Below are 25000 nucleotides of genomic sequence, written 5' to 3'. Positions count from 1 at the left end.
GAGTCTTGGAGAAAAAGTGACAAAGTCCAAACGCTCCAGGCGCCGGCCAGGGCGGTTGACCCCGGCTGGCCGGGCCGGCGGGAGCTGCGGCTGCCGGGGCTGAGCCGAGTGTCGATGCATGTCGTGAGAACCGGGAAGGGGACAAACCTGTGGCTCCAGGCCGGGTTGGAGTTCCAGGAGGTCGGCCTGACTCTGGACGTTTTCCCCTTAGCATTTCCCCATAGGCCAAAACGGGGGAAGTCAAAAAAGCACCCCCGCCAGATGTATGCAGAGTTGGGCTGGGGGGTGACGGGGAGCGGGCTGTTGGCAGCTGTGTGGTGGCTGCAGGGGTGGGCCTGGGCGGCTGCGGAGGGCGCCTTCAGAGTGCACCTACCAGTAGGGGCTCAAGACCCAGGCTGAGCCTCCGATGTGCCCGGGCAGGACACCCAGGAGGCGGGGAGCAGACACCCCCGCTGAAGCCCACGGCAGTTGGCAGAGATGAGTCTTGGAGAAAAAAAACGACAAAGTCCAAACGCTCCAGGCGCTGGCCAGGGGTGCGGACCGGGCCGGCCGGGCCGGCGGGGGCTGCGGCTGCCGGGGCTGAGCCGAGTGTTGATGCATGTCCTGAGAACCGGGAAGGGGACAGACCGGTGGCTCCAGGCCGGGTTGGAGTTCCAGGAGGTCGGCCTGACTCTGGAGGTTTCCCCCCTGGCTTTTCCCCATAGGCCAAAAGGGGGGAAGTCAAAAAAGCACCCCCGCCAGATGTATGCAGAGTTGGGCTGGGGGGTGACGGGGAGCGGGCTGTTGGCAGCTGTGTGGTGGCTGCTGGCAGCCGTGTGCTGGCTGCAGGGGTGGGCCTGGGCGGCTGCCGAGGGCCCCCGTAGTGCACCTACCAGCAGTAGCTCAAGACCCAGGCTGACCCTCCGATGTGCCCGGGCAGGACACCCAGGAGGCGGGGAGCAGCCCCCGCTGAAGCCCACGTCAGTTGGCAGAGACGGGTCTTTGAGAAAAAATGACAAAGTCCAAACGCTCCAGGCGCTGGCCAGGGATGCGGACCGGGCTGGCCGGGCCGGCGGGGGCTGCGGCTGCCGGGGCTGAGCCGAGTGTTGATGCATGTCGTGAGAACCGGGAAGGGGACAAACCTGTGGCTCCAGGCCGGGTGGGAGTTCCAGGAGGTCGGCCTGACTCTGGAGGTTTTCCCCTTAGCTTTTCCCCATAGGCCAAAAGGGGGGAAGTCAAAAAAGCACCCCCAGCAGATGTATGCAGGAGGGGCTGGGGGGTGACGGAGAGCGGGCTGTTGGCAGCTGTGTGGTGGCTGCTGGCAGCCGTGTGCTGGCTGCAGGGGTGGGCCTGGGCGGCTGCCGAGGGCCCCCGAAGCGCACCTACCAGCAGTAGCTCAAGACCCAGGCTGAGCCTCCGATGTGCCCGGGCAGGACACCCAGGAGGCGGGGAGCAGCCCCCGCTGAAGTCCATGGCATGTGCCAGAGGCGAGTCTTGGAGAAAAAACGACAAAGTCCAAACGCTCCAGGCGTGCAGGCCAGGGGTGCGGACCGGGCTGGCCGGGCCGGCGGGAGCTGCGGCTGCCGGGGCTGAGCCGAGTGTTGATGCATGTCGTGAGAACCGGGAAGGGGACAAACCTGTGGCTCCAGGCCGGGTGGGAGTTCCAGTAGGTCGGCCTGACTCTGGAGGTTTTCCCCTTGGCATTTCCCCATTGGCCAAAACGGGGGAAGTCAAAAAAGCACCCCCGGCAGATGTATGCAGGAGGGGCTGGGGGGTGATGGCGAGCGGGCTGTTGGCAGCTGTGTGGTGGCTGCTGGCAGCCGTGTGCTGGCTGCAAGGGTGGGCCTGGGCGGCTGCGGAGGGCCCCCCCGAGTGCACCTACCAGTAGGGGCTGAAGACCCAGGCTGAGCCTCCGATGTGCCCGGGCAGGACACCCAGGAGGCGGGGAGCAGCCCCCGCTGAAGCCCAGGGCAGTTGGCACAGATGGGTCTTTGAGAAAAAACGACAAAGTCCAAACGCTCCAGGCGCTGGCCAGGGGTGCGGACCCGGCTGGCCGGGCCGGCGGGGGCTGCAGCTGCCGGGGTTGAGCCGAGTGTCAGTGCAGGTCCTGAGAACCGGGAAGGGGACAAACCGGTGGCTCCAGGCCGGGTTGGAGTTCCATGAGGTCGGCCTGACTCTGGAGGTTTTCCCCCTGGCTTTTCCCCATAGGCCAAAAGGGGGGAAGTCAAAAAAGCACCCCCAGCAGATGTATGCAGAGTTGGGCTGGGGGGTGACGGAGAGCGGGCTGTTGGCAGCTGTGTGGTGGCTGCTGGCAGCCGTGTGCTGGCTGCAGGGGTGGGCCTGGGCGGCTGCGGAGGGCCCCCTGAGTGCACCTGCCAGCGGTGGCTCAAGACATTGCCTGAGCCTCCGATGTGCCCGGGCAGGACACCCAGGAGGCGGGGAGCAGCCCCCGCTGAGGTCCATGGCATGTGCCAGAGGTGAGTCTTGGAGAAAAAAAACGACAAAGTCCAAACGCTCCAGGCGCCGGGCAGGGTGGCGGACCCGGCTGGCCGGGCTGGCGGGGGCTGCGGCGGCCGGGGCTGAGCCGAGTGTCGATGCATGTCCTGAGAACCGGGAAGGGGACAAACCGGTGGCTCCAGGCCGGGTTGGAGTTCCATGAGGTCGGCCTGACTCTGGAGGTTTCCCCCCTGGCTTTTCCCCATAGGCCAAAAGGGGGGAAGTCAAAAAAGCACCCCCAGCAGATGTATGCAGAGGGGCTGGTGGGTGATGGATAGTGGGCTGTTGGCAGCTGTGTGGTGGCTGCTGGCAGCCGTGTGCTGGCTGCAGGGGTGGGCCTGGGCGGCTGCGGAGGGCCCCCGTAGTGCACCTGCCAGCGGTGGCTCAAGACATTGCCTGAGCCTCCGATGTGCCCGGGCAGGACACCCAGGAGGCGGGGAGCAGCCCCCGCTGAGGTCCATGGCATGTGCCAGAGGTGAGTCTTGGAGAAAAAAAACGACAAAGTCCAAACGCTCCAGGCGCCGGGCAGGGTGGCGGACCCGGCTGGCCGGGCTGGCGGGGGCTGCGGCGGCCGGGGCTGAGCCGAGTGTCGATGCATGTCCTGAGAACCGGGAAGGGGACAAACCGGTGGCTCCAGGCCGGGTTGGAGTTCCATGAGGTCGGCCTGACTCTGGAGGTTTCCCCCCTGGCTTTTCCCCATAGGCCAAAAGGGGGGAAGTCAAAAAAGCACCCCCAGCAGATGTATGCAGAGGGGCTGGTGGGTGATGGATAGTGGGCTGTTGGCAGCTGTGTGGTGGCTGCTGGCAGCCGTGTGCTGGCTGCAGGGGTGGGCCTGGGCGGCTGCGGAGGGCCCCCGTAGTGCACCTACCAGTAGGGGGCTCGAGACCCAGGCTGAGCCTCCGATGTGCCCGGGCAGGACACCCAGGAGGCGGGGAGCAGCCCCCGCTGAAGCCCAGGGCAGTTGGCAGAGATTGGTCTTTGAGAAAAAATGACAAAGTCCAAACGCTCCAGGCGCTGGTCAGGGGTGCGGACCCGGCTGGCCGGGCCGGCGGGAGCTGCGGCGGCTGGGGAAGAGCCGAGTGTCGATGCATGTCCTGAGAACCGGGAAGGGGGCAAACCAGTAGCTCCAGGCCGGGTTGGAGTTCCATGAGGTCGGCCTGACTCTGGAGGTTTTCCCCTTGGCATTTCCCCATAGGCCAAAACGGGGGAAGTAAAAAAAGCACCCCCAGCAGATGTATGCAGAGTTGGGCTGGGGGGTGATGGGGAGCGGGCTGTTGGCAGCTGTGTGGTGGCTGCTGGCAGCCGTGTGCTGGCTGCAGGGGTGGGCCCCGGGCGGCTGCGGAGGGCCCCCGGAGTGCACCTACCAGTAGGGGCTGAAGACCCAGGCTGAACCTCCGATGTGCCCGGGCAGGACACCCAGGAGGCGGGGAGCAGCCCCCGCTGAAGCCCACGGCAGTTGGCAGAGGCGAGTCTTGGAGAAAAAAACGACAAAGTCCAAACGCTCCAGGCGAGCCGGCCAGGGGTGCGGACCCGGCTGGCCGGGCCGGCGGGAGCTGCGGCGGCCGGGGCTGAGCCGAGCGTCGACGCATGTCCTGAGAACCGGGAAGGGGACAAACCGGTGGCTCCAGGCCGGGTTGGAGTTCCATGAGGTCGGCCTGACTCTGGAGGTTTTCCCCCTGGCTTTTCTCCATAGGCCAAAACGGGGGGAGGCAAAAAAGCACCCCCAGCAGATGTATGCAGGAGGGGCTGGGGGGTGACGGAGAGCGGGCTGTTGGCAGCTGTGTGGTGGCTGTTGGCAGCTGTGTGGTGGCTGCTGGCAGCCGTGTGCTGGCTGCAGGGATGGGCCCCGGGCGGCTGCGGAGGGCCCCCAAAGCGCACCTACCAGTAGGGGCTGAAGACCCAGGCTGAGCCTCCGATGTGCCCGGGCAGGACACCCAGGGGGCGGGGAGCAGCCCCCGCTGAAGTCCATGGCATGTGCCAGAGGCGACTCTTGGAGAAAAAAAACGACAAAGTCCAAACGCTCCAGGCGTGCCGGCCAGGGGTGCGGACCCGGCCGGGCCGGCGAGAGCTGCGGCGGCCGGGGCAGAGCCGCGTGTCGATGCAGGTGGTGAGAACCGGTATGAGGGTAATCCTGGTCGCTCCGGGCCGAGCCAGGGTTCCAGGAGGGCGGAAGGAGCGGGCCCGTTTCCCCTGATAGCGCCGACGACGGTAAAATAAGGCCTCGCAAAACGTCAGCACGAACACCTTGTCGGGGTATAAGGGAACGAGCGGTGTGCGGTCTTTGACAAAGTGACAGTATTTCTCCAAAAAAAGCACCCCCGGCAGATGCGTGCAGACGGGGCTGGCTGGTGACGGAGAGCGGCGGGCTGTTGGCAGCAGTGTGCTGGCTGCAAGGGGTGGCCCGGGGCGGCTGCGGAGGGCCCCCAAAGTGCACCTGCCAGCGGTGGCTCAAGACCCTGGCTGAGCCTCCGATGTCCCCGGGCAGGACCCCAGCAGGCCGGGCACGGACCGCAGCTTGCCCCCTTTGCCGTCCGATGAAGCTCGCACGGTCAGAAAAAGTTTCAAAGTCCCAACGGGGGAGAGAGTGTTGACGGCGAGGGGGCGCTGGCTGCTCCAGGGGCCGGGAGGGAGGCCCTGGAGGTCGGCCTGGGGGTGAGTGGAGCGGCCCCCGTGTGTCCCTGAGCGTCCCCCGGTCTTTGGTCGAGAGGGGGTCTCAGCCGCTAATGTGCCCGCCCGGGTACCTAGGCAGGCCGGCCTGGGGCGAGTGGAGCAGCCCCCGTGTGTCCCTGAGCGTCCCCCGGTCTTTGGTCGAGAGGGGGTCTCAGCCGCTAGTGTGCCCGCCCGGGTACCTAGGGAGGCCGGCCTGGGGCGAGTGGAGCAGCCCCCGTGTGTCCCTGAGTGTCCCCTGGCGTTTGCTGAAGAGGGGGTCTCAGCCGCTAATGTGCCCGCCTGGGTACCTAGGGAGGCCGGCCTGGGGCGAGTGGAGCAGCCCCCGTGTGTCCCCGAGCGCCCCCCGGTCTCTGGTGGAGAGGGGGTCTCAGCCGCTAATGTGCCCGCCTCAGGGAGTCCGGCCTGGGGCGAGTGGAGCAGCCCCCGTGTGTCCCCGAGTGCCCCCCCGGTCTTTGGTGGAGAGGGGGTCTCAGCCGCTAATGTGCCCGCCTCAGGGAGTCCGGCCTGGGGCGAGTGGAGCAGCCCCCGTGTGTCCCTGAGCGTCCCCCGGTCTTTGGTGGAGAGGGGGTCTCAGCCGCTAATGTGCCCGCCTCAGGGAGGCCGGCCTGGGGCGAGTGGAGCAGCCCCCGTGTGTCCCTGAGCGTCCCCCGGTCTCTGGTGGAGAGGGGGCCTCAGCCGCTAATGTGCCCGCCTCAGGGAGGCCGGCCTGGGGCGAGTGGAGCAGCCCCCGTGTGTCCCTGTGTGTCCCCCGGTCTTTGGTGGAGAGGGGGCCTCAGCCGCTAATGTGCCCGCCTCAGGGAGGCCGGCCTGGGGCGAGTGGAGCAGCCCCCGTGTGTCCCTGAGCGTCCCCCGGTCTTTGGTCGAGAGGGGGTCTCAGCCGCTAATGTGCCCGCCTCAGGGAGGCCGGCCTGGGGCGAGTGGAGCAGCCCCCGTGTGTCCCTGAGCGTCCCCCGGTCTTTGGTGGAGAGGGGGCCTCAGCCGCTAATGTGCCCGCCTCAGGGAGGCCGGCCTGGGGCGAGTGGAGCAGCCCCCGTGTGTCCCTGAGCGTCCCCCGGTCTTTGGTCGAGAGGGGGTCTCAGCCGCTAATGTGCCCGCCTCAGGGAGGCCGGCCTGGGGCGAGTGGAGCAGCCCCCGCGTGTCCCTGAGTGTCCCCTGACGTTTGCTGAAGAGGGGGTCTCAGCCGCTAATGTGCCCGCCTCAGGGAGGCCGGCCTGGTGCGAGTGGAGCAGCCCCCGTGTGTCCCTGAGCGCCCCCCGGTCTTTGGTGGAGAGGGGGTCTCAGCCGCTAATGTGCCCGCCCGGGTACCTAGGGAGGCCGGCCTGGGGCGAGTGGAGCAGCCCCCGTGTGTCCCTGAGTGTCCCCCGGTCTTTGGTGGAGAGGGGGTCTCAGCCGCTAATGTGCCCGCCTCAGGGAGTCCGGCCTGGGGCGAGTGGAGCAGCCCCCGTGTATCCCCGAGTGCCCCCCGGTCTTTGGTGGAGAGGGGGTCTCAGCCGCTAATGTGCCCGCCTCAGGGAGTCCGGCCTGGGGCGAGTGGAGCAGCCCCCGTGTGTCCCTGAGCGTCCCCCGGTCATTGGTGGAGAGGGGGTCTCAGCTGCTAATGTGCCCGCCTCAGGGAGGCCGGCCTGGGGCGAGTGGAGCAGCCCCCGTGTGTCCCCGAGCGCCCCCCGGTCTCTGGTGGAGAGGGGGTCTCAGCCGCTAATGTGCCCGCCTCAGGGAGTCCGGCCTGGGGCGAGTGGAGCAGCCCCCGTGTGTCCCCGAGCGCCCCCCGGTCTCTGGTGGAGAGGGGGTCTCAGCCGCTAATGTGCCCGCCTGGGTACCCAGGGAGGCCGGCCTGGGGCGAGTGGAGCAGCCCCCGTGTGTCCCTGAGCGTCCCCCGGTCATTGGTGGAGAGGGGGTCTCAGCTGCTAATGTGCCCGCCTCAGGGAGGCCGGCCTGGGGCGAGTGGAGCAGCCCCCGTGTGTCCCCGAGCGCCCCCCGGTCTCTGGTGGAGAGGGGGTCTCAGCCGCTAATGTGCCCGCCTCAGGGAGTCCGGCCTGGGGCGAGTGGAGCAGCCCCCGTGTGTCCCCGAGCGCCCCCCGGTCTCTGGTGGAGAGGGGGTCTCAGCCGCTAATGTGCCCGCCTCAGGGAGTCCGGCCTGGGGCGAGTGGAGCAGCCCCCGTGTGTCCCCGAGCGCCCCCCGGTCTCTGGTGGAGAGGGGGTCTCAGCCGCTAATGTGCCCGCCCGGGTACCCAGGGAGGCCGGCCTGGGGCGAGTGGAGCAGCCCCCGTGCGTCCCTGAGCGCCCCCCTGGCGTTTGCTCAAGAGGGGGTCCCAGCCGCCAATATGGCCGCCCGGGTACCCGCGGGGGCCGCCCTGGGGCGAGTGGAGCAGCCCCCGTGTGCCCCTGAGCGCCCCCTGGCGTTCGCTGAAGAGGGGGTCTCAGCCGCCAATATGGCCGCCCGGGTGCCCGGGGGAGCGGCCTGGGGTGGCCCTGTGCAGCCTCCGGGCGCCCCTGAGTGTTTTCCAGTATCTGGCCGAGACACCCCCTGACCCTCCGACTGTGTCCGTTTGGAGCGCCTGGTGCCTGGGCACCCCCTGAGTGTTTTTCAGTATCTGGCCGAGACACCCCCTGACCCTCCGACTGTGTCCGTTTTTAGTGCCTGGTGCCTGGGCACAGACCGCGGCAGCTCCCGCTGGCCGCATTGACAGAGTGCTGAAAAAATGACAAAGTCCGAAAATGCCTGAGAACCGGGAAGGGGACAAACCGGCGGCTCCAGGCCGAGCCGGAGTTCCAGGAGGTCGGCATGATTTTGCCGGTTTCCCCATAGGAGGTGCCAAGTTGCCAAAATGGGGGAACTCAAAAAAGCACCCCCGCCAGATGTATGTAGGGGGGCTGGATGGTCGATGGGGAGTGGGTGCCTGGCAGCAGGGGCCACCCCGCGCAGGTGCCCCGGGGGGCCCGCGGGGGGCCCCCGAAGACACCCCCCCCAGCACTCGCTGAAAACCCCGTCCGAGCCGCCCGCGCTGCCCGGAGGGAGTCCCGGGAGGCCGGGCACGGCCCGCAGGTCTCTCCCTCTGCCCCCCGGTGAGGTTTGCACGGGGGGGAAAAGTTTCAAAGTCCCGACGGGGGGCGAGAGACAGTGCGGCGAGGGGTGGCGGGCTGCTCCGCGGACCCGGGGGAAGCCCGGGGAGGGCGGCCTGAGGGCGCGGAGGGCCCCCTGAGAGTGCCTACGGGTAGTAGGTGAGAAACCCTGCCTGTACCTCCCACGGGGCCCGGGCAGGGACCCCGGGAGGCCGGGCAGAGCCCGCAGGTCGCCCCCTTCCCGTCCGATGAAGCTCGCACGGTCAGAAAAGTTTCAAAGTCCCAACGGGGGGAGAGTGTTGACGGCGAGGGGGGTGCAGGCTGCTCCAGGGTCCGGGGGCAGCCCCTGGAGGTCGGCCTGGGGGTGTGGAGGGGCCCCCCTGAGAGCACCCAACAGTAGTTGCTCAAGACCCTGCCTGAGCCTCCGATGTGCCCGGGCATGAACCCCAGGAGGCGGGGAACAGCCGTGGCAGCCCCTGCTGAAGTCCTTGGCAGTTGGCAGAGGCGAGTCTTGGGGAAAAAAACGACAAAGTCCAAACGCTCCAGGCGCCGGCCAGGGGGGCGGACGTGGCTGGCCTGGCCGGCGGGTGCTGCGGCTGCCGGGGCTGAGCCGAGTGTCGATGCATCTCCTGAGAACCGGGAAGGGGACAAACCGGTGGCTCCAGTCCGAGCTGGAGTTCCAGAAGGTCGGCCTGACTCTGGAGGTTTTCCCCCTGGCTTTTCCCCATAGGCCAAAAGGGGGGAAGTCAAAAAAGCACCCCCGGCAGATGTATGCAGAAGGGGCTGGGGGGTGACGGAGAGCGGGCTGTTGGCAGCTGCGTGGTGGCTGCAGGGGTGGGCCTGGGCGGCTGCGGTGGGCCCCCTGAGTGCACCTGCCCGTGGTGGCTGAAAACCCAGGCTGAGCCTCCGATGTGCCTGGGCAGGACCCCAGGAGGCCGGGCACAGAACGCCGGTTGCCCCCCATTGCCGTTTGACGAAGCTTGCACGGTCAGAAAAGTTTCAAAGTCCCAACGGGGAGAGAGTGTTGACGGCGAGGGGGTGCTGGCAGCTCCAGCGGCCGGGGGCAACCGCTGGAGGCTGGGCCCGGACTGCGGCAGCCCCCCTTGCAGTCGAACAAAGTTTGAGGAGACGAGTCATGAAAATGACAAAGTCCAAACGCTCCAGGCGTGCCGTCCAGGGGGGCGGACCCAGCTGGTCGGACCGGCGGGAGCTGCGGCGGCCGGGGAAGAGCCGAGTGTCAATGCAGGTCACGAGAACCGGTATGAGGGTAAACCTGGCCGCTCCGGGCCGAGGCACGGTTCCAGGAGGGCGGAAGGAGCGGGCCCGCTTCCCCTGATAGCGCCGACGGCGGTAAAATAAGGCCTCGCAAAACGTCAGCACGAACACCTTGTCGGGGTATAAGGGAACGAGCGGTGTGCGGTCTTTGACAAAGTGACAGTGTTTCTCAAAAAAGCACCCCCGGCAGATGTGTGCAGACGGGGCTGGCTGGTGTGGGAGAGCGGCGGGCTGTTGGCAGCAGTGTGCTGGCTGCAGGGGTGGCCCGGGGCGGCTGCGGAGGGCCCCCAAAGCGCACCTACCAGTGGTGGCTGAAAACCCCCGCTGAGCCTCCGATGTCCCCGGGCAGGACCCCAGGAGGCCGGGCAGAGCCCGCCGCTTGCCCCCTTGCCGTTTGACGAAGCTTGCACGGTCAGAAAAGTTTCAAAGTCCCCACGGGGGGAGAGTGTTGACGGCGAGGAGGTGCTGGCTGCTCCAGGGGCCGGGGGCAACCCCTGGAGGCTGGGCACGGACTGCGGCAGCCCCCCTTGCAGTCGAACAAAGTTTGAGGAGACAAGTCATGAAAATGACAAAGTCCAAACGCTCCAGGCGCCGGCCTGGGGTGCGGACCCGGCTGGCCGGGGCCGGCGGGAGCTGCGGCGGCCGGGGCTGAGCCGAGTGTCAATGCAGGTCCTGAGAACCGGGAAGGGGACAAACCGGTGGCTCCAGGCCGGGTTGGAGTTCCAGGAGGTCGGCAGGACTCTGGAGGTTTTCCCCTTGGCATTGTCCCATTGGCCACAATGGGGGAAGTCAAAAAAGCACCCCCAGCAGATGTATGCAGAGGGGCTGGCGGGTGACGGAGAGCGGGCAGTTGGCAGCTGTGTGGTGGCTGCAGGAGGTGGGCCTGGGCGGCTGCGGAGGGCCCCCAAAGTGCACCTACCAGAAGGGGCCCAAGACCCAGGCTGAGCCTCCGATGTGCCCGGGCAGGACACCCAGGAGGCGGGGAGCAGCCCCCGCTGAGGTCCATGGCATGTGCCAGAGGCGAGTCTTGGAGAAAAAACGACAAAGTCCAAACGCTCCAGGCGCCGGGCAGGGTGGCGGACCCGGCTGGCCGGGCCGGCGGGGGCTGCGGCTGCCGGGGCTGAGCCGAGTGTCAATGCATGTCCTGAGAACCGGGAAGGGGACAAACCGGTGGCTCCAGGCCGGGTTGGAGTTCCGGGGGGTCGGCCTGACTCTGGAGGTTTTCCCCCTGGCTTTTCCCCATAGGCCAAAACGGGGGGAGCCAAAAAAGCACCCCCAGCAGATGTATGCAGGAGGGGCTGGGGGGTGACGGAGAGCGGGCTGTTGGCAGCCGTGTGCTGGCTGCAGGGGTGGGCCTGGGCGGCTGCGGAGGGCCCCCTGAGTGCACCTGCCAGCGGTGGCTCAACACCCTGGCTGAGCCTCCGATGTCCCCGGGCAGGACCCCAGGAGGCCGGGCAGAGCCCGCCGCTTGCCCCATTGCCGTTTGACGAAGCTTGCACGGTCAGAAAAGTTTCAAAGTCCCAACGGGGAGAGAGCGTTGACGGCGAGGGGGTGCTGGCTGCTCCAGGGGCCGGGGACAACCCCTGGAGGCTGGGCACGGACTGCGGCAGCCCCCCTTGCAGTCGGACAAAGTTTGAGGAGACAAGCCATGAAAATGACAAAGTCCAAACGCTCCAGGCGCCGGCCAGGGGGGCGGACCCGGCTGGCTGGGCCGGCGGGGGCTGCGGCTGCCGGGGCTGAGCCGAGTGTCAATGCAGGTCCTGAGAACCGGGAAGGGGACAAACCGGCGGCTCCAGGCCGAGCTCGAGTTCCAGAAGGTCGGCCTGACTCTGGAGGTTTTCCCCCTGGCTTTTCCCCATAGGCCAAAATGGGGGAAGTCAAAAAAGCACCCCCAGCAGATGTATGCAGAGGGGCTGGGGGGTGATGGGGAGCGGGTGTTTGGCAGCAGTGTGCTGGCTGAAGAGGTGTGCCTGGGCGGCTGCGGAGGGCCCCCTGAGTGCACCTGCCAGCGGTGGCTCAAAACCCTGGCTGAGCCTCCGATGTCCCCGGGCAGGACCCCAGCAGGCCGGGCACAGACCGCAGCCTGCCCCCCTTGCCGTTTGATGAAGCTTGCACGGTCAGAAAAGTTTCAAAGTCCCAACGGGGAGAGAGTGTTGACGCCGAGGGGGTGCTGGCTGCTCCGGTGGCAACCCCTGGAGGCTGGGCACAGACTGCGGCAGCCCCCCTTGCAGTCGAACAAAGTTTGAGGAGACAAGTCATGAAAATGACAAAGTCCAAACTGCTCCAGGCGCCGGCCAGGGGGGGCGGACCCGGCTGGCCGGGCCGGCGGGAGCTGCGGCTGACGGGGTTGAGCCGAGTGTCGATGCATGTCACGAGAACCGGCATGAGGGTAAACCTGGCCGCTCCGGGCCGAGGCACGGTTCCAGGAGGGCGGAAGGAGCGGGCCTGTTTCCCCTGATAGCGCCGACGGCGGTAAAATAAGGCCTCGCAAAACGTCAGCACGAACACCTTGTCGGGGTATAAGGGAACGAGCGGTGTGCGGTCTTTGACAAAGTGACAGTGTGTCTCAAAAAAAGCACCCCCGGCAGATGTGCGCGGACGGGGCTGGCTGGTGACGGAGAGCGGGCTGTTGGCAGCGGTGTGCCGGCTGCAGGGGTGGCCCGGGGCGGCTGCGGAGGGCCCCCTGAGAGCACCTACCAGTAGTTGCTCAACACCCTGGCTGAGCCTCCGATGTCCCCGGGCAGGACCCCAGGAGGCCGGGCACAGACCGCCGGTTGCCCCCCCCATTGCCGTTTGATGAAGCTTGCACGGTCAGAAAAGTTTCAAAGTCCCAACGGGGAGAGAGTGCTGACGGTGAGGGGGTGCTGGCTGCTCCAGGGGCCGGGAGGGAAGCCCTGGAGGTGGGCCTGGGGGTGTGGAGGGGCCCCCTGAGAGCACCTACCAGCAGTTGCTGAAGACCCTGCCTGAGCCTCCGATATCCCCGGGCAGGACCCCAGGAGGCCGGGCACAGACCGCAGCCTGCCCCCTTGCCGTTTGATGAAGCTTGCACGGTCAGAAAAGTTTCAAAGTCCCGACGGGGAGAGAGTGTTGACGGCGAGGGGGTGCTGGCTGCTCCAGGGGCCGGGGGGGGGAACCCCTGGAGGCTGGGCACGGACCGCGGCAGCCCCCCTTGCAGTAGAACAAAGTTTGAGGAGACAAGTCATGAAAATGACAAAGTCCAAACTGCTCCAGGCGCCGGCCAGGGGGGCGGACCCGGCTGGCCTGGCCGGCGGGTGCTGCGGCTGCCGGGGCTGAGCCGAGTGTCGATGCATCTCCTGAGAACCGGGAAGGGGACAGACCAGTAGCTCCAGGCCGAGCTGGAGTTCCAGGAGGTCGGCCTGACTCTGGAGGTTTTCCCCCTGGCTTTTCCCCATAGGCCAAAACGGGGGGAGGCAAAAAAGCACCCCCAGCAGATGTATGCAGAGGGGCTGGGGGGTGATGGAGAGCGGGCTGTTGGCAGCTGTGTGGTGGCTGCAGGGGTGGCCCTGGGCGGCTGAAGAGGGCCCCCTGAGTGCACCTACCAGCAGTAGCTCAAGACCCTGCCTGAGCCTCCGATGTCCCCGGGCAGGACCCCAGGAGGCCGGGCACAGACCGCAGCCTGCCCCCTTGCCGTTTGATGAAGCTTGCACGGTCAGAAAAAGTTTCAAAGTCCCAACGGGGAGAGAGTGTTGACGGCGAGGGGGCGCTGGCTGCTCCAGGGGCCCGGGGCAGCCCCTGGAGGCTGGGCACGGACCGCGGCCGCCCCCCTTGCAGTCGAACAAAGTTTGAGGAGACAAGTCATGAAAATGACAAAGTCCAAACGCTCCAGGCGTGCCGGCCAGGGGTGCGGACCCGGCCGGCCGGGCCGGCGGGGGCTGCGGCTGCCGGGGCTGAGCCGAGTGTCAATGCATGTCCTGAGAACCGGGAAGGGGACAGACCGGTGGCTCTGGGCCGAGCTGGAGTTCCAGGATGTCGGCCTGACTCTGGAGGTTTTCCCCCTGGCTTTTCCCCATAGGCCAAAATGGGGGAAGTCAAAAAAGCACCTCCAGCAGATGTATGCAGAGGGGCTGGCGGGTGACGGAGAGTGGTCTGTTGGCAGCAGTGTGCTGGCTGCATAGGTGTGCATGGGCGTCTGCGTAGGGCCCCCTGAGTGCACCTGCCAGTGGTGGCTGAAAACCCAGGCTGAGCCTCCGATGTGCCCGGGCAGGACCCCAGGAGGCCGGGCACAGACCGCAGCCTGCCCCCTTGCCGTTTGATGAAGCTTGCACGGTCAGAAAAGTTTCAAAGTCCCAACGGGGAGAGAGTGCTGACGGTGAGGGGGGTGCCGGCAGCTCCAGGGGCCGGGGGCAACCCCTGGAGGCTGGGCACGGACTGCGGCAGCCCCCCTGGCAGTCGAACAAGGTTTGAGGAGACAAGTCATGAAAATGACAAAGTCCAAACGCTCCAGGCGTGCCGGCCAGGGGAGCGGACCCGGCCGGCCGGGGCGGCGGGAGCTGCAGCTGCCGGGGCGGAGCCGAGTGTCAACGCAGGTGGTGAGAACCGGTATGAGGGTAATCCTGGTCGCTCCGGGCCGAGCCACGGTTCCAGGAGGGCGGAAGGAGCGCGCCTGTTTCACCTGATAGCGCCGACGGCGGTAAAATAAGGCCTCGCAAAACGTCACCACGAACACCTTGTCGGGGTATAAGGGAACGAGCGGTGTGTGGTCCTTGACAAAGTGACAGTATTTCTCAAAAAAGCACCCCCGGCAGATGTGCGCGGACGGGGCTGGCTGGTGATGGAGAGCGGGCTGTTGGCAGCAGTGCGCTGGCTGCAGGGGTGGCCCAGGGCGGCTGCGGAGGGCCCCCAAAGCGCACCTACCGGTGGTGGCTGAAAACCCAGGCTGAGCCTCCGATGTGCCCCGGGCAGGAACCCAGGAGGCCGGGCACAGACCACAGCTTGCCCCCTTGCCGTCCGATGAAGCTTGCACGGTCAGAAAAAGTTTCAAAGTCCCCACGGAGAGAGAGTGTTGAGGGCGAGGGGGAGCTGGCTGCTCCAGGGGCCGGGGGCAACCCCTGGAGGCTGGGCACACCCCCTTGCAGTCGAACAAAGTTCGAGGAGACAAGTCATGAAAATGACAAAGTCCAAACGCTCCAGGCGCCGGCCAGGGGGGCGGACCCGGCTGGCCGGGCTGGCGGGGGCTGCGGCTGCCGGGGCTGAGCCGAGTGTCGATGCATGTCCTGAGAACCGGGAAGGGGACAAACCAGTAGCTCCAGGCCGAGCTGGAGTTCCAGGAGGTCGGCCTGACTCTGGAGGTTTTCCCCCTGGCTTTTCCCATTGGCCAAAATGGGGGAAGTCAAAAAAGCACCCCCGGCAGATGTATGCAGAGGGGCTGGCTGGTGATGGGGAGCGGGCTGTTGGCAGCGGTGTGCTGGCTGCAGAGGTGTGCATGGGCGGCTGCGGAGGGCCCCCCGAGTGCACCTGCCCGTGGTGGCTGAAAACCCAGGCTGAGCCTCCGATGTGCCCGGGCAGGACCCCAGGAGGCCGGGCACAGAACGCCGGTTGCCCCCTTGCCGTTTGATGAAGCTTGCACGGTCAGAAAAGTTTCAAAGTCCCAACGGGGAGAGAGTGCTGACGGTGAGGGGGGTGCTGGCTGCTCCAGGGGCCGGGAGGGAGGCCCTGGAGGTGGGCCTGGGGGTGTGGCGGGGCCCCCTGAGAGCACCTACCAGCAGTTGCTCAAGACCCTGCCTGAGCCTCCGGTGTTGCAGGGCAGGACACCCATTGGCGGGGAAAAGCAGGTGGCAGCCCCTGCTGAAGTCCTTGGCAGAGATGAGTCTTTGAAAAAAATGACAAAGTCCAAACTGCTCCAGGCGCCGGTCAGGGGGGCGGACCCGGCTGGCCGGGCCGACGGGAGCTGCGGCGGCTGGGGAAGAGCCGAGTGTCAAGGCATGTCCTGAGAACCGGGAAGGGGGCAAACCAGTAGCTCCAGGCCGGGCTAGGGTTCCAGGAGGTCGGCCTGACTCTGGAGGTTTTCCCCCTGGCTTTTCCCCATAGGCCAACATGGGGGAAGTCAAAAAAGCACCCCCGGCAGATGTATGCAGAGGGGCTGGGGGGTGACGGGGAGCGGGCTGTTGGCAGCAGTGTGCTGGCTGCAGAGGGCCCCCGAGGTGCTGCACCTACCAGTAGTTGCTCAAGACCCCCCATGACCCTCCGGTGTTGCAGGTCAGGACACCCATTGGCGGGGAACAGCAGGTGGCAGCCCCTGCTGAAGTCGTTGGCAGGGATGAGTCTTTGAAAAAACGACAAAGTCCAAACGCTCCAGGCGTGCCGGCCAGGGTGGCGGACCCGGCTGGCTGGGCCGGCGGGAGCTGCGGCTGCCGGGGCTGAGCCGAGTGTCGATGTATGTCGTGAGAACCGGTATGAGGGTAATCCTGGTCGCTCCGGGCCGAGGCACGGTTCCAGGAGGGCGGAAGGAGCGGGCCCGTTTCCCCTGATAGCGCCGACGGCGGTAAATTAGGGCCTCGCAAAACGTCAGGACGAACACCTTTTTTGCATATAAGGGAACGAGCGGTGTGCGGTCCTTGACAAAGTGACTATTTCTCAATGTGCTGAGGAGTGGGGACCGCTCAAAGTCAAAGCACCGCGGCCGCCCCTCTGCCACCTCCCTGGGAGCAGAGTCATCGAGCGCGAGTGTCCCCACTCCGCCTGTCCAGGCCGCGGGGCCGACAGGCTGGCTGGCTGCCCGGGCAGACCCCGCTCTCCGAGCGGCCGGGCCCCAACGTTCGAGAGGTGTAGGAAGCCACCTTGGGGGTGCTGCGGAGGCCCCCCTGACACCGCCTCCAAGCCCTTGCTGAGAGCCCTGTCCTAGCTGCCTGCGCGGGCAGGCGGGACCCCCCAGTAGGCCGTGCACAGCCCGCGGCAGCCACTGCTGAAGCCCAGGGCAGTTGGCAGAGATGAGTCTTTGAGGAAAAACGACAAAGTCCAAACGCTCCAGGCGCCGGCCAGGGGTGCGGACCCGGCTGGACGGGCCGGCGGGAGCTGCGGCGGCTTGGGAAGAGCCGAGTGTCAATGCATGTCCTGAGAACCGGAAAGGGGACAAACTAGTAGCTCCAGGCCGGGATGGAGTTCCAGGAGGTGGGCCTGACTCCGGAGGTTTTCCCCTTGGCATTTTCCCATTGGCCACAATGGGGGAAGTCAAAAAAGCACCCCCAGCAGATGTATGCAGAGGGGCTGGCTGGTGATGGGGAGCGGGCTGTTGGCAGCGGTGTGCTGGCTGCAGAGGTGTGCATGGGCGGCTGCGGAGGGCCCCCTGAGTGCACCTGCCCGTGGTGGCTGAAAACCCAGGCTGAGCCTCCGATGTGCCCGGGCAGGACCCCAGGAGGCCGGGCACAGAACGCCGGTTGCCCCCTTGCCGTTTGACGAAGCTTGCACGGTCAGAAAAGTTTCAAAGTCCCAATGGGGAGAGAGTGGTGACGGCGAGGGGGTGCTGGCTGCTCCAGGGGCCGGGGGCAACCCCTGGAGGCTGGGCACGGACCGCGGCCGCCCCCCTTGCAGTCGGACAATGTCTGAGGAGACAAGTCATGAAAATGACAAAGTCCAAACGCTCCAGGCGTGCCGGCCAGGGGTGCGGACCCGGCTGGCCGGGCCGGCGGGGGCTGCAGCTGCCGGTGCTGAGCCGAGTGTCAGTGCAGGTCCTGAGAACCGGGAAGGGGACAAACCGGTGGCTCCAGGCCGAGCTCTAGTTCCAGGAGGTCGGCCTGACTCTGGAGGTTTTCCCCTTGGCTTTTCCCCATAGGCCAAAAGGGGGGAAGTCAAAAAAGCACCCCCGCCAGATGTATGCAGAAGGGGCTGGCTGGTGATGGGGAGCGGGCTGTTGGCAGCGGTGTGCTGGCTGCAGAGGTGTGCATGGGCGGCTGCGGAGGGCCCCCTGAGTGCACCTGCCCGTGGTGGCTGAAAACCCAGGCTGAGCCTCCGATGTGCCCGGGCAGGACCCCAGGAGGCCGGGCACAGAACGCCGGTTGCCCCCTTGCCGTTTGACGAAGCTTGCACGGTCAGAAAAGTTTCACAGTCCCAACGGGGAGAGAGTGCTGACGGTGAGGGGGTGCTGGCTGCTCCAGGGGCCGGGAGGGAGGCCCTGGATGTGGGCCTGGGGGTGTGGAGGGGCCCCCTGAGAGCACCTACCAGCAGTTGCTCAAGACCCTGCCTGAGCCTCCGGTGTTGCAGGGTAGGACACCCATTGGCGGGGAACAGCAGGTGGCAGCCCCTGCTGAAGTCCTTGGCAGTTGGCAGAGATGAGTCTTGGAGAAAAAAAACGACAAAGTCCAAACTGCTCCGGGCGCCGGTCAGGGGGGCGGACCCGGCTGGCCGGGCCGAGGGGAGCTGCGGCGGCTGGGGAAGAGCCGAGTGTCAAGGCATGTCCTGAGAACCGGGAAGGGGGCAAACCAGTAGCTCCAGGCCGAGCTGGAGTTCCAGGAGGTTGGCCTGACTCTGGAGGTTTTCCCCCTGGCTTTTCCCCATAGGCCAAAATGGGGGAAGTCAAAAAAGCACCCCCGCCAGATGTATGCAGAAGGGGCTGGCTGGTGATGGGGAGCGGGCTGTTGGCAGCAGTGTGCTGGCTGCAGAGGGCCCCCGAGGTGCTGCACCTACCAGTAGTTGCTCAAGACCCCCCCTGACCCTCCGGTGTTGCAGGGCAGGACACCCAGGAGGCGGGGAACAGCCGTGGCAGCCCCTGCTGAATCCCACGGCAGTTGGCAGAGATGAGTCTTTGAGAAAAACGACAAAGTCCAAACGCTCCAGGCGCCGGCCACGGAGGGCGGACCCGGCTGGCCGGGCCGGCGGGAGCTGCGGCGGCTGGGGCTGAGCCGAGTGTCGATGCTTGTCGTGAGAACCGGTATGAGGGTAATCCTGGGCCCTCGGGGCCGAGGCACGGTTCCAGGAAGGCGGAAGGAGCGGGCCTGTTCCCCCTGATAGCGCCGACGGCGGTAAATTAAGGCCTCGCAAAACGTCAGGACGAACACCTTTTTTGCATATAAGGGAACGAGCGGTGTGCGGTCTTTGACAAAGTGACTATTTCTCAGAGTGCTGGGAAGGGAGTGGGGGCCGCTCAAAGTCAAAGCACCGCGGCCGCCCCTCTGCCACCTCCCTGGGAGCAGAGTCATCGAGCGCGAGTGTCCCCACTCCGCCTGTCCAGGCCGCGGGGCCGACAGGCCGGCTGGCTGCCCGGGTAGACCCCGCTCTCCGAGCGGCCGGGCGCCACGTTCAAGAGGTGTACGAAGCCACCTGTGGGGGGTCTGCGGAGGCCCCCCTGAGAGCGCTGATAACCCTGTCCTAGCTGCCTGCGCGGGCAGGCGGGACTCCCCCAGGAGGCCGTGCACAGCCCGCGGCAGCCACTGCTGAAGCCCAGGGCAGTTGGCAGAGATGAGTCTTTGAAAAAACGACAAAGTCCAAACGCTCCAGGCGCCGGCCACGGGGGGCGGACCCGGCTGGCCGGGCCGGCGGGAGCTGCGGCTGCCGGGGCTGAGCCGAGTGTCAATGCATGTCGTGAGAACCGGTATGAGGGTAATCCTGGTCGCTCCGGGCCGAGGCACGGTTCCAGGAGGGCGGAAGGAGCGGGCCCGTTTCCCCTGATAGCGCCGACGGCGGTAAATTAGGGCCTCGCAAAACGTCAGGACGAACACCTTTTTTGCATATAAGGGAACGAGCGGTGTGCGGTCTTTGACAAAGTGACTATTTCTCAATGTGCGGAGTGGGGACCGCTCAAAGTCAAAGCACCGCGGCCGCCCCTCTGCCACCTCCCTGGGAGCAGAGTCATCGAGCGCGAGGGTCCCCACTCCGCCTGTGCAGGCCGCGGGGCCGACAGGCTGGCTGGCTGCCCGGGCGACCCCCCTCCGAGATGCCGGGCCGGGGCAGACTGTGCAAACGCGCGCGGGCGTGTTTTCTTCCCCTGGGGTGGAGCCCTTCCACCCCACGCCGTCCGAGGCCCGTTGGCCTCGGGCGGCCTGCCTCCGAGAGTGGGAGAGAGACGGAGGACGGCGGCCCGCGGCGGCGCGAGGCGTCCCCGTTGCTCCACCACGACTGCCAGCCGGTCGATCCTACCGGTAGCCTGGGCTTGTCTCCGCTCCGCCTGTCCAGGCCGCGGGGCCCACAGGCGGCTTGCCTGGGAAGACCCCGCTCTCACCGAGCGGCCGGGCGCCACGTTCAAGAGGTGTACGAAGCCACCTGTGGGGGGTCTGCGGAGGCCCCCCTGAGAGCGCTGATAACCCTGTCCTAGCTGCCTGCGCGGGCAGGCGGGACCCCCAAGAGGCCGGGCACAGCCCGCGGCAGCCCCCGCCGAAGTCCACGGCAGTTGGCAGAGACGAGTCTTGGAGAGAAAACGACAAAGTCCAGACGCTCCAGGCGCCGGCCAGGGGTGCGGACCCGGCTGGCCGGGCCGGCGGGAGCTGCGGCTGCCGGGGCCGAGCCGAGTGTCGACGCATGTCGTGAGAACCGGTATGAGGGTAATCCTGGGCCCTCGGGGCCGAGCTACGGTTCCATGAAGGCGGAAGGAGCGGGCCTGTTTCCCCTGATAGCGCCGACGACGGTAAAATAAGGGCTCGCAAAACGTCAGGACGAACACCTTTTTTGCATATAAGGGAACGAGCGGTGTGCGGTCTTTGACAAAGTGACTATTTCTCAGAGTGCTGGAGTGGGGACCGCTCAAAGTCAAAGCACCGCGGCCGCCCCTCTGCCACCTCCCTGGGAGCAGAGTCATAGAGCGCAAGTGTCCCCACTCCGCCTGTGCAGGCCGCGGGGCCAACAGGCTGGCTGGCTGGCTGCCCGGGCGACCCCCCTCCGAGATGCCGGGCTGAGGCGTAGGCAGCCGCCTCCATCACCACCACCCAAGGCGAGAGAGTGGGTCAACGGGAGAGCCGTCGCGGCCGGGGGACCCTCGCCGCGCCCATGTCCGGGGAAGGACCACAAGGGCCCTGCTCCCCGGCGCCCCGGCGAGCGGGTTCACCCTCGGCGCGTACGGCTCTCGAGGATGGGGAAGGGACGCGCGTGGGCGTCCCTCCCGTCCCCCGCGGAAGAAGGCGAGCGACTCTGCGCGTCGGGACACCCCGCGGAGCCCCCTGCGGGGGGAGTACTCCGGGGGAGAAGCGTGGCGCAGGGGGTGCAGCCCTTTCCCAGGCCACCGTGCGACGGCGTCGGTGGGGCCGACGCCGAGAGAGAGAACGATCCGGGCTCTCCCGCCTCAGGGCGGCCGAGAGCGGGGCCACGGGCCCCACGTTTGGTGACGGTTTTCCCGAAAGCGAAGGACCCCCGCCTGTCCCCTCGGGCTCCGGCCGATGCGGGCGGTCCAGGGCGGGGATAGGGGACGGCGGCCTGCGGACGACGCGCTTTATCCCCAGAAGGAGCGAGGCATGAGGGGGTGTTCCACCCCCGCCGGCCGGTCTCGCTCCTTCTCCGGGCTACGCCTCGGCGGAGTAAAGACCCCCGGGTCAACGCTCCCGCGTCCGGGTGCCGCCGCGCGTCCCCTTCCCGCGGGGGGTGGATCCCTTCCACCCCTGGCCGTCCGAGGCCCGTGCGCCTCGGGCGGCCTCCCTTCCGAGAGAGGGAGAGAGAGACGGAGGACGGTGGTCCGCGACGGCGCGAGACGTCCAAGTTGTGTTCCCCACGGCGGCTACCCGGTCGATCCCGCCCGCCGGTAGCCTTGGCTTGCCCCCACTCCGCCTGTCCAGGCCGCGTGGCCGACAGGCTGTTTGCCCGGGTAGACCCTGCTCTCACCGAGCGGCCGGGCCCCAACGTTCAAGAGGTGTACGGAAGCCACCTTGGGGTGGAGCCCTTCCACCCCTGGCCGTCCGAGGCCCGTGCGCCTCGGGCGGCCTCCCTTCCGAGAGAGGGAGAGAGAGACGGAGGACGGTGGTCCGCGACGGCGCGAGACGTCCAAGTTGTGTTCCCCACGGCGGCTACCCGGTCGATCCCGCCCGCCGGTAGCCTTGGCTTGCCCCCGCTCCGCCTGTCCAGGCCGCGTGGCCGACGGGCTGTTTGCCCGGGTAGACCCCGCTCTCACCGAGCGGCCGGGCCCCAACGTTCAAGAGGTGTACGGAAGCCACCTTGGGGTGGAGCCCTTCCACCCCTGGCCGTCCGAGGCCCGTGCGCCTCGGGCGGCCTCCCTTCCGAGAGAGGGAGAGAGAGACGGAGGACGGTGGTCCGCGACGGCGCGAGACGTCCAAGTTGTGTTCCCCACGGCGGCTACCCGGTCGATCCCGCCCGCCGGTAGCCTTGGCTTGTCCCCGCTCCGCCTGTCCAGGCCGCGGGGCCGACGGGCTGTCTGCCCGGGTAGACCCTGCTCTCACCGAGCGGCCGGGCCCCAACGTTCAAGAGGTGTACGGAAGCCACCTTGGGGTGGAGCCCTTCCACCCCTGGCCGTCCGAGGCCCGTGCGCCTCGGGCGGCCTCCCTTCCGAGAGAGGGAGAGAGAGACGGAGGACGGTGGTCCGCGACGGCGCGAGACGTCCAAGTTGTGTTCCCCACGGCGGCTACCCGGTCGATCCCGCCCGCCGGTAGCCTTGGCTTGCCCCCACTCCGCCTGTCCAGGCCGCGTGGCCGACAGGCTGTTTGCCCGGGTAGACCCTGCTCTCACCGAGCGGCCGGGCCCCAACGTTCAAGAGGTGTACGGAAGCCACCTTGGGGTGGAGCCCTTCCACCCCTGGCCGTCCGAGGCCCGTGCGCCTCGGGCGGCCTCCCTTCCGAGAGAGGGAGAGAGAGACGGAGGACGGTGGTCCGCGACGGCGCGAGACGTCCAAGTTGTGTTCCCCACGGCGGCTACCCGGTCGATCCCGCCCGCCGGTAGCCTTGGCTTGCCCCCGCTCCGCCTGTCCAGGCCGCGTGGCCGACGGGCTGTTTGCCCGGGTAGACCCCGCTCTCACCGAGCGGCCGGGCCCCAACGTTCAAGAGGTGTACGGAAGCCACCTTGGGGTGGAGCCCTTCCACCCCTGGCCGTCCGAGGCCCGTGCGCCTCGGGCGGCCTCCCTTCCGAGAGAGGGAGAGAGAGACGGAGGACGGTGGTCCGCGACGGCGCGAGACGTCCAAGTTGTGTTCCCCACGGCGGCTACCCGGTCGATCCCGCCCGCCGGTAGCCTTGGCTTGTCCCCGCTCCGCCTGTCCAGGCCGCGGGGCCGACGGGCTGTCTGCCCGGGTAGACCCCGCTCTCACCGAGCGGCCGGGCCCCAACGTTCAAGAGGTGTACGGAAGCCACCTTGGGGTGGAGCCCTTCCACCCCTGGCCGTCCGAGGCCCGTGCGCCTCGGGCGGCCTCCCTTCCGAGAGAGGGAGAGAGAGACGGAGGACGGTGGTCCGCGACGGCGCGAGACGTCCAAGTTGTGTTCCCCACGGCGGCTACCCGGTCGATCCCGCCCGCCGGTAGCCTTGGCTTGCCCCCACTCCGCCTGTCCAGGCCGCGTGGCCGACAGGCTGTTTGCCCGGGTAGACCCTGCTCTCACCGAGCGGCCGGGCCCCAACGTTCAAGAGGTGTACGGAAGCCACCTTGGGGTGGAGCCCTTCCACCCCTGGCCGTCCGAGGCCCGTGCGCCTCGGGCGGCCTCCCTTCCGAGAGAGGGAGAGAGAGACGGAGGACGGTGGTCCGCGACGGCGCGAGACGTCCAAGTTGTGTTCCCCACGGCGGCTACCCGGTCGATCCCGCCCGCCGGTAGCCTTGGCTTGCCCCCGCTCCGCCTGTCCAGGCCGCGTGGCCGACGGGCTGTTTGCCCGGGTAGACCCCGCTCTCACCGAGCGGCCGGGCCCCAACGTTCAAGAGGTGTACGGAAGCCACCTTGGGGTGGAGCCCTTCCACCCCTGGCCGTCCGAGGCCCGTGCGCCTCGGGCGGCCTCCCTTCCGAGAGAGGGAGAGAGAGACGGAGGACGGTGGTCCGCGACGGCGCGAGACGTCCAAGTTGTGTTCCCCACGGCGGCTACCCGGTCGATCCCGCCCGCCGGTAGCCTTGGCTTGTCCCCGCTCCGCCTGTCCAGGCCGCGGGGCCGACGGGCTGTCTGCCCGGGTAGACCCCGCTCTCACCGAGCGGCCGGGCCCCAACGTTCAAGAGGTGTACGGAAGCCACCTTGGGGTGGAGCCCTTCCACCCCTGGCCGTCCGAGGCCCGTGCGCCTCGGGCGGCCTCCCTTCCGAGAGAGGGAGAGAGAGACGGAGGACGGTGGTCCGCGACGGCGCGAGACGTCCAAGTTGTGTTCCCCACGGCGGCTACCCGGTCGATCCCGCCCGCCGGTAGCCTTGGCTTGTCCCCGCTCCGCCTGTCCAGGCCGCGGGGCCGACGGGCTGTCTGCCCGGGTAGACCCCGCTCTCCGAGCGGCCGGGCCCCAACGTTCAAGAGGTGTACGGAAGCCACCTTGGGGGGGCTGCGGTGCCCCCCTCCCCGAGAGTGCCTCCCAGGCCGAGGGAGCCCGGCGGTCGAGTGTCGTAGGAAAGCGCGTGCCACGGCTGTGTCGGTCACAGGGGCCAGAGGTAGTTTGGGCAACGGCTTAGATCCGTATGAAGCTCATCCTTTCCGGCCTGTTCTGGCGGCGGCTAGGCGTGCGCGCACGGCACGACGCCCCTGGCTCCAGCGATGCGACGGCGCCCCGCACCCCACTCTCCGGGCCGAGCAGAGTGGCCGCTCTCGCTCCTTGGAGCAGAGCCCCCGAGTGCAAGTGTCCCCGCTCCGCCTGTCCAGGCCGCGGGGCCGACAGGCTGTCTGCCCGGGTAGACCCCGCTCTCCGAGCGGCCGGGCGCCACGTTCAAGAGGTGTACGAAGCCACCTTGGGGGGCTGCGGTGCCCCCCGCCCCGAGAGTGCCTCCCAGGCCGAGGGGAGCCTGGCGGTCGAGTGTCGTAGGAAAGCGCGTGCGCGGCTGTGTCGGTCACACGGGCCAGAGTTAGTTTGGGCAACGGCTTAGATCCGTATGCAGCTCAACCTTTCCGGCCTGTTCTGGCGGCGGCTAGGCGCGCGCGAACGTCACGACGCCCCTGGTTCCAGCGAGGCGACGGCGCCCCGCACCCCGCTCTCCGGGCCGTGCAGAGCGGCCGCTCTCGCTCCTTGGAGCAGAGCCCCCGAGCGCAAGAGTCCCCGCTCCGCCTGTCCAGGCCGCGGGGCCGACAGGCTGTCTGCCCGGGTAGACCCCGCTCTCCGAGCGGCCGGGCCCCAACGTTCAAGAGGTGTACGGAAGCCACCTTGGGGGGGCTGCGGTGCCCCCCGCCCCGAGAGTGCCTCCCAGGCCGAGGGAGCCCGGCGGTCGAGTGTCGTAGGAAAGCGCGTGCGCGGCTGTGTCGGTCACACGGGCCAGAGTTAGTTTGGGCAACGGCTTAGATCCGTATGCAGCTCAACCTTTCCGGCCTGTTCTGGCGGCGGCTAGGCGTGCGCGCACGGCACGACGCCCCTGGCTCCAGCGATGCGACGGCGCCCCGCACCCCACTCTCCGGGCCGAGCAGAGTGGCCGCTCTCGCTCCTTGGAGCAGAGCCCCCGAGCGCAAGTGTCCCCGCTCCGCCTGTCCAGGCCGCG

The sequence above is a fragment of the Eleutherodactylus coqui genome, unplaced genomic scaffold (assembly GCF_035609145.1).
Source record: "Eleutherodactylus coqui strain aEleCoq1 unplaced genomic scaffold, aEleCoq1.hap1 HAP1_SCAFFOLD_217, whole genome shotgun sequence".
Lineage (NCBI taxonomy): Eukaryota > Metazoa > Chordata > Amphibia > Anura > Eleutherodactylidae > Eleutherodactylus > Eleutherodactylus coqui.
The sequence above is the reverse complement of the archived record's forward strand: the minus strand, read 5'-3'. Positions refer to the sequence as shown.